Source organism: Etheostoma spectabile, chromosome 15 (genome assembly GCF_008692095.1).
Source record: "Etheostoma spectabile isolate EspeVRDwgs_2016 chromosome 15, UIUC_Espe_1.0, whole genome shotgun sequence".
NCBI lineage: Eukaryota > Metazoa > Chordata > Actinopteri > Perciformes > Percidae > Etheostoma > Etheostoma spectabile.
Genome location: NC_045747.1, coordinates 33,548,941 through 33,557,587, shown reverse-complemented (window position 1 = coordinate 33,557,587; position 8,647 = coordinate 33,548,941). Strand labels below are relative to the sequence as shown.

The following is an 8,647-nucleotide window of genomic DNA, read 5'->3' as shown; positions in this document are numbered from 1 at the left end:
TATAATCCCTCCACCTAGTCCTGGGTCTTCCCCGAGGCCTCCTCCCAGCTGGTCTTGCCTAGAACACCTCCCTAGGGAGGCGCCCAGGAGGCATCCTTACCAGATGCCCTGGTGATGTACCCTGGATCTAGTTCTTTCTACTATTCATTTTTCCGAATCTATTCTATCGGTTTCCATACAGCATTTTAATGTGCATTAGTCTCAAACTGTTTTACTCTTGACATTTCTACATATGTACACATATGCACATATACATGTGTACAAATACACATATTGTACTTATTATTGGCTTGTAAGTCCTCTGTGAAGCACTTTGAATCCCACTAACCTGGACAAAAGGTGATATACAAATAAAGTTTGCTTAATTAACTGAAATGTGTATTAATCCGCTGCAGAAAACAGTCCCAACAACTGCATTTCCTCCTGTTTGAGTAATGTTTGGTAAAATTGCAATGCCCCCGTTTTAGGGAATCATAGCTTTAAAAATTAAAATGAAGAATATATATGTATTTCGTGGACCACTTTTCACGTCTTCAGTAGAAACCTATGGGCTCGGAGCTGAGTGCCTCACGCAGAATAGAGAAGTGAGGGGTTTTACATCTTAATTCTGTTCAAATGATACGGTTAACACAGCAAAACTGATTTTTAAACAGGCTGTAAGTGTTATGTACTTCCTGATAAGGAACTGTTGTGTCACAGTGTTACACACTGGGAAGTATAAGGATTACAACTGACCCCCGACTTTATGCAGACATATGAACGGTTATTATTTTCAACTATGCTGATGATAGACAGCTGTTCATACCACATCAGACACAAAATGCTAAGATACAAACCGTGCAGTTATAAAAGTAACACGTACTACAACACTACAATCAAACCTGTTTTAAACCATATTAATCCTAATTATGAAAATGATGATTTCCAATAACCATTTCATTGTACCATAGTTACAATGCTGTTTATTTCCTCTGCTCTGTTACCTGTGCTGAGATGCCAACACACTCACAGCTGACAAGCATTAAACCAGTTTTCACATGTTGAGATCTGATGTGCCAAGACACACACACACACACACACACTCTCTCTCACACACACACACACACACACACACTTACAGACACCCACATGCACACACACACACACACACACACACACACACACACTTACAGACACACAAATGCACATGCACACAAACGCACACACACTCTCTCTCTCACACACACTCTCACACACACACAGACACTCTCTCTTACACACACACTCTCACACACTCTCTCTCTCACAGAGAGCGAGACACACACACACACATACACACACACAAACACACACACACACACACTCTCTCTCTCTCTCTCTCTCTCTCTCTCTCACTAACACACCACACACCACACACACACACACACTCTCTCTCTCACTCTCTCACACAATCATCACACAACACACAATCCACAACACACACACACACACACACACACACACACACACACACACACACCAACAACTGTGCGACTACCAGAGTAAAGGACGGGTCCAGTTAGAAGCTGTGGAAAGGGGCTGAAAACAGGAAGGAGAGAGCTGTACTTTACCTGGTGTGGAGACACAGCAGTCAGCAGTGACACAGTTACACAACTGGGCAGGATGTCATATCACTGCCTGTGTGTGCAGAGGGGCGTGGCACTGTGTGTGTGTGACTGTGTGTGTGTGTGTGTGTGTCAGAGGATGATGCATTTCCTGGCCTGTGGGGGTAACTGTTTCCTGGTTAGATCTTCTGCTGGCAGTGTAACTCAACAACAAAATTAACTGTTCGATGACAATAATGTCACATGTCTAGTACTTTTTAAGTCACAGTTTGTGCCAATGTTCCACGCAGGAGCTGCAAAACAGCAACATTTGAATTCAACTAAATCCAACAAAATGAAAAAGTAGTAACTAGCATACAATTCTTCTTCAACAGCTCATAACATTGTTTTTTATTCCCTCTTCTTTTTGCTGTTTTTGGTTTGCTAGTCTCTAACTGTGTCTGTCTGCCGTTTGGTGCTGAGCAAGTACCACTCTACACGCTTTTTTTTCAGAGCTTTTCAACTGAAAACAGCTGCCTGCTTTCCTGCTGCTGCTACTACTGGAAAACAGGTTGATAAAAGCAGAATTTGCCGGCTGTCAAACCAAAATCAAAAGCTAAAAGAGGCTAAAAGCTCTGTAGACTTAGGCTGAATCTCATTTCTCTTTCTTACCCCTACCCCTCTCCCCTTCCCCTCGTTTTTGCGCGTTCACGCGGGACCTTGTCGTGTCCAAATTTCTTTTATTTTTTTTTGACCGAGGGGAAGGGGTGAGACCAAGGGCTGTATACCCCTAGAAACCAAGTGTGGACAACAATGGCTGCCGCATCAACCAGAGAGACGCATAAATGTAAGTACCTTCGGCTTAAATGACTGATTTAAAAGTTACGACAGTCTCGTTTTGTTGTCTACAAAGAAAACTTTGTCAACATCTGTTTTATCGAAAAAGATCATTTTTATGTTCGTATCACTTCAATTTTATAGTTGCAAAATGGGACAAACTGACCAACACATATCCAATAAAAGATCGCTAATTTGCACTTGTGTATTGATGCAGTATTGCCACTGAACTGAGTAGTTGACTCAGATTTCAGTCAGATCCCAAGCATTGTATACAGTCTGAAATGGAGCTAAATCCCAATAAATGGATGGTAGCTCAGTTATCTCTCTCTCTCTCTCTCTCTCTTTGCCGTTCTTTCCTGGGTTGATAACAACATTATTAACATTAATAACACATGTCCTGCGTTCGGCCTGCTGTTCCTTTGTCTTACCACAAGTGACTGAACGACTTTGCAAACTGGACACTGAGAGGTGACACCATTCCTACATCACCCACATTATAGGATTCCCAGACACTTCACATTCCCACCCCACTCCTTCATCCCACACTCCAGAACTCTAGCTGCTGCAAACTGTATAATCACATGGCTTTCCATTAATATCATAAGGGTTTTGGGGGAGAATCTTTCCTTTTCCAAACCTAGAATCGAAGGGCAGAGGATGTCATAGGCCGTACAGATCCTGTGTCTGCATCTGATTTGTCGGACGTGGTCCAGAGTTCATGAGAAAACGGCTATAGACACACACGCACGAACGCACGGAGGTACAGGAATGTGGAGTGTGTGCCTACTTGCAAGTGTCAACATGCAAACACAAAAGAACGGGCTGCAGCCAGATGATGCCACTCTATCTCTCTTCTGTTCTCTCCATCCGCACAATTCTTATTGTGTGTATGAACGTCGGTCTCCCAGCATGCCCCTGTTTTGTTGTGTTTCCAGGGAAAGCCCTATAACGGAGAGTCTTGATTAAACCCACATTTTGCCTGTGCGGTTGCCAGTTGGGGCATTAGACTGTGTGACTAAGTTCACATGCCAGTCCCAACCCAACCTTTTCTTAATTCAACCTGGCAACCCAGGGGAGGAGAGCACATTACCTTCCTCTGCACAGTGCTTCTGCTCACAGTCTGCTGCTCCGCAGTATATATGTCAAACAGTTTATGGCATATTAGGTCAAGAAATAAGTTTTGGATGCATAGCGTCACCATGTGGCCATTACCCCTTGCATGCTTCATTATGTGGGATGTAGAAGCTAAAAATAGAAAGCAATAACACATATGGCCAGCAGAAAGTAGCACATGTCAAAATAACAACTAAACCAAAACAGGTCAAATGGATCCTACAACAAACATATTTGTAGTGAGTAATATTATACATACAGTACATAACATTATTAATATTATTGGTTTAAAAGTATACATTTTAATTGTATTTATTTAAATGTTATCCTTTTCTTTTTTAAATTAATGTACACTTGTTGATCTGTTACCAGTTTTCTGGTTATATATTATATAGTTATGTATTGCTTTTTATATTGCATTAGAATAATCTTGTGATTTACACTGAAAGGGATTTGCATCATTTTCTTAAACACTTTCTTGTAAATTCACTGGTTTTCATTTGATGCTTTATTTAATGAGTAATTCCCTTTCATTCAGTAGTATTAAAGGAGACCTAAACCTTATTTTCAGGTTCATACTTGTATTTTACATTTGTACTAGAACATGTTTACATGTTTTAATGTTCTATTTCTCACTGCTCATGGCTGCTGCACCTGTATTCCTACTCCTTACGAGACGTAGGAGCGCTGTCGCTTTAAATCCCCCCCCTTCAGAAAAGGCCACTCTGCTCTGATTGGTCGGTATTTCCGAGTTTCTGCTTATGGTCATGACCGTGTATAGAAAAAGTAGAAACAGCTGTTGAAACTGGAGCATTCAGAACAGGGCAAAATCTGAGGTTTAGCTCACAGGATTTATTTATTTATATTTATTAATTAAGTAATATAAACATCCATTATTGTAACATTAAGGATATTACATAAAAAAATTATAATAGTGCTCCTTTAAAATGACTGGGGGGCTTAAGGCCTTAGCCTTTGTCATTTATATGTGCTACAGTGCTTAACAAGCATTATTTAATTTTGCCCAGTCGTGACCTGTTGAGGGGCAATAAATATCATAATAAATCCATAAATATCAAAAGTTCCAAAACATCTATGTTGTTATTTGAGTCGATCCACTAGACATCATATCTACAGACATGACATCTGATTGGAGGCTTGTCTCACTTTGTCCCACAGCAACATTAAAATAGTTTAGATGTGTGTACAGTTTCTGTTATTAATGTATTGTATTAAGTGTCCATTTCATTATGATATTCAGATTTATTATAAGGTAACTTGCCCAACACTGATTGTAACACACGTGACCAAATCCAGTCTGCGCTGAGTGGAAGTTAGTTTAAAGTTAGTCTTAACCAGCTTGACTTTCTCTAGTCTAGCTGTTGTTGATTTAATATTTTTAATATTTAATAGCAGACAATAGTTCTAAAGACTAGGACCATTCTTATATTACTGTGGGACATGCTGAAGCGCCCAGCTGTAAGAGTTACCGTTTGACAGGATGAATATATTTTACTATTTTTTCTCTTTGCCTATATTTGTTTTTGTTTATCTCAATCGTGTCTTGTCCCCCACCCCCCATCCCTAGCGCTGCTGTGTATTTCCTGTGTGGGATATAAAGGATTTGAATCTTGAATCTTAAATCCACAAGGATGCAGTGCTTCCCCCAAGTGTGAAAAAGTAAAGACAACACATACACTCATAGATACACACACACACCACACACACACACACAACACACACAACACTACAGACCCCACCACAGATACACCCACACAAGCACTCACACTCTCTCTCTCCACTCACTCCTCACCACTCACTCACTCACCTCACTCACCTCACACACTCACTCACTCACACACACTCATCACACACACCACACACACACACACACACCACAGATACACACACACAAGCACTCACACTCTCCTCCTCACTCCACTCACTCACCTCACTCACTCAAACAACACACACACACACACACCACACACACGCACGCACCCACAGATGCACACACTCACAGATACCACACACTCACAGTACACACCACAAGCCCTCACAGTCCCTCTCACTCTCACACCACACCACACACACACTCACACACAACACATAACAGACACACACACTCTCACCACACACTCAAAGATACACACACACACACAAGCACTCTCTCTCTCTCTCACACACACCACACACACACACACACACACACACACACACACACACACACAGGTGAGAGATTGTAGCTGAGATATACTGTGGTGAGGGAGCAGTGAAGCGTGTGTGGTATTTATGTAAACTACCTGAAAGGATTTCTCTGAAGTAAAACTAAACTATCTCACAACATCAGCACAGCAGATAGAATCTTCTCTAAGAGGAATGTTCATATCACCCACTCACTCCTCACCAGGGCCTGGCATTAACACCCGACCACCGCATGCAAATGCGGGTGACTTTACACTGTCAATCTACCTGCCATTTTGTTGTCCGCCATTTTGTTGGATTTTAGCTAAAAATGTGGCAGCACATTACTGGTGTGAAGAGGCCGGCTGAATAGAGCGTAAGCAAACGTGAGTCAAATAAACGTGAAAGAAGACGTTTTAATGCAAAGTGGACAATTGGCAACAACGGAGAGGTTTGTGAGTGGCTGATTTATGACAGAAGTACAGAACGAATGTACTGCAGTGAGAAAGCAGAGTCAAACCCTTTTGTAATAAAGACTAAAAACGGAAAACGAGAAGAAAATAAGGACCAGAAGCCATTAAAAAAAACACTAACACACGATAAGTTAGATGTAATGTAGATGAGACCGCTGAGGTCCATGAAAGCAGCAGGTGGAGAAGATGTGACTGCCATTTATGTGATTCCTGCTTTTCCCCTTAATGTGGCGAGAAAAAAAAAATGACAGGTAAATATCTACGTTAACCCTTGGGTTGTCCTCCCAGGTCAAAAACTAACAAAAATTTAACCTTTTTATCCCTTTTCAGACTTTTTCCCCACTACCACCACCTTACTACCACTAGTTTTACACTACGTTTAGGAATCCATGGCCAATAACCCTCATTTATATAGAATTATACCTAATATATGAGTTTAAAAAAGCATAAATTATGAATTATTACGACTGATAGTTAAGATCAGAGGAATGATAGTAATCAATTGTATTTGCAAAGACAATAAAACACATTATTATATTATTTTTAGTGAGAAGTCATAGATAACTACAAATAACTAAATCTGTTTATGTTTTGTTACGTGTTTCTGGATAAAAAATCTTTTTAAATATACTGCGTATCAGCCGATATATTGGAATATCAGATTTTTAAATGACCAAATATTTGTATTGGTATCGGCCTTAAAAATCGGTTGGGCTCTATTTTTTCAGTCTTCATTTTGGTGAAAGTGTAGCTACTTTCTTGTGGTCGGAGCTTTGCGGGGGGGGGGGGTCAGGGCATGACACACGTGTACACACACACACACACACGAACAAACACTGGCACACACACCAGACGCCAGCCACCATGTCACTTCTGTTTCCTGATAGCAGGCTCATTCATTAGCTAGGCAGTGGTGGTTTCTGGCAGCCAGCCTTCCAAAAGATAGAACAACGAAAAGAAATGTTAACTGATTCCATTCCTTGGCTTTTAACACCAGGTAGAGTGTTGATCTTATGTGTATACCTTTACCGTATGCTGGCAGTGCATTTTATTGCACCTTATAGTTTTTTTATTGTGCTTTCATTGTGTTCTCTATTTATTCTGTCTTATCTTTTTGTGCAGCACTTTGGAAACCTTGTGTTTGTTAAAATCGCGCTATGCAAATAATGTGGATTGGATTAAGGCGGCAGGCGTGTGTTGCTTAGGCGGCCGCCTTAGCGGCAAAGTGCGATGGGATCCCTGCCAATACTACCATACTATGGAGTATGTCCCCATTCATAGTATGTCCAGTGCAGTATGCCAAATATATGCAGAAGCCTCATCAGCAAAAAGTTGAACCTGCCTAAGCATTAGTGAACCCACCATACTTCTACCTTATATTGAAATTATATTTGGTAGAATATAGACCCGGGGCCTGTAGCACAAAAGTAGAATAAAGATATCCAGGATAAGTGAAAAAGCGCAGCTTGACTTAGTGTGACCTCTCATCGCGGCTAAATCGGTTGCACGTTTGCCGAGCCAGGATGAACAGTGAGGCTATGTCCAGCCATCGATACAGGTATACAGTGGAGCTATGACCAGCCAGGTGGGATAGCCAGGATGAAAGGTGACTATGTCCCAGGTTAGATAGCCAGGGGAACAGTGGACTATGTACCAGCCAGGTGGAGATGCCAGGATGAACACGTGGACTATGACCAGCCAGGTGGAGATAGCCAGGATGAACAGGTGAGGCTATGTCCAGCCAGGTTTAGATAGCCAGGGTGAACAGGTGGAGCTATGTCCAGCCAGTGGAGATAACCATGAACAGGTGAAGCTATGTCCAGCCAGTGGAGATAACCAGATGAACAGGTGGAGCTATGTCCAGCCAGGTGGAGATAGCCAGGTGAACAGGTGGAGCTATGTCCAGCCAGGTGGAGATAGCCAGGGTGAACAGGTGGAGCTATGTCCAGCCAGGTGGAGATAACCAGGATGAACAGGTGGAGCTATGGTCCGCCAGGTGGCGATAACCAGGATACAGGTGGAGCTATGTCCAGCCAGGTGGAGATAACCAGGATGAACAGGTGTGAGCTACGTCAGCCCAGGTGGCGATAGCCAGGATGAACAGGTGGAGCCTGTCCAGCCAGTGTGGAGCAACAGGTGAACAATTGGACTATGCAGCTCCATGTGGCGATAGCTGGGATAAGTGCACGTTCACTGCTTTCTTATAAAGACCACGGTATAGATCACAGATTTATTGATGCAGAAATGGAGAAGACGCATGCACCGTATGTTTCACCCAATTTTTTTTTAATGTTTCTGTTTTTATGTGATAAATGTGCTGGTTTTACCGTCAAGTGTCTGTGAGTAGCCTATGCCATGTAAAGCACAATATAAATCAAATGTATTATTATTTAGCCTACTTTGCCTTAAAAGTGAGCAGAGGGAATCCATGTTCCCCGGGAAATGGACCCTAAGGACTCTAGGCTTAATTTCAAA

At 41.9% G+C, this 8,647-nt stretch overlaps 1 protein-coding gene across 2 annotated transcripts in view; it reads right to left on the bottom strand.

Annotated features, from left to right (window-relative positions):
* Window positions 1–8,647, bottom strand: part of septin12 (septin 12) — an 80,267-nt gene that overhangs the window by 31,224 nt on the left and 40,396 nt on the right. The window contains exon 1 of one of the 2 annotated variants that reach the window (XM_032536875.1): window positions 1,590–1,690. The exons of the other annotated variant lie outside the window; for it this stretch is intronic. The gene's annotated coding sequence lies outside the window, so the exon portion shown is untranslated. Of the gene's footprint in view, window positions 1–1,589; window positions 1,691–8,647 lie in introns of those variants that run through there. 2 annotated transcript variants of the gene reach the window in all.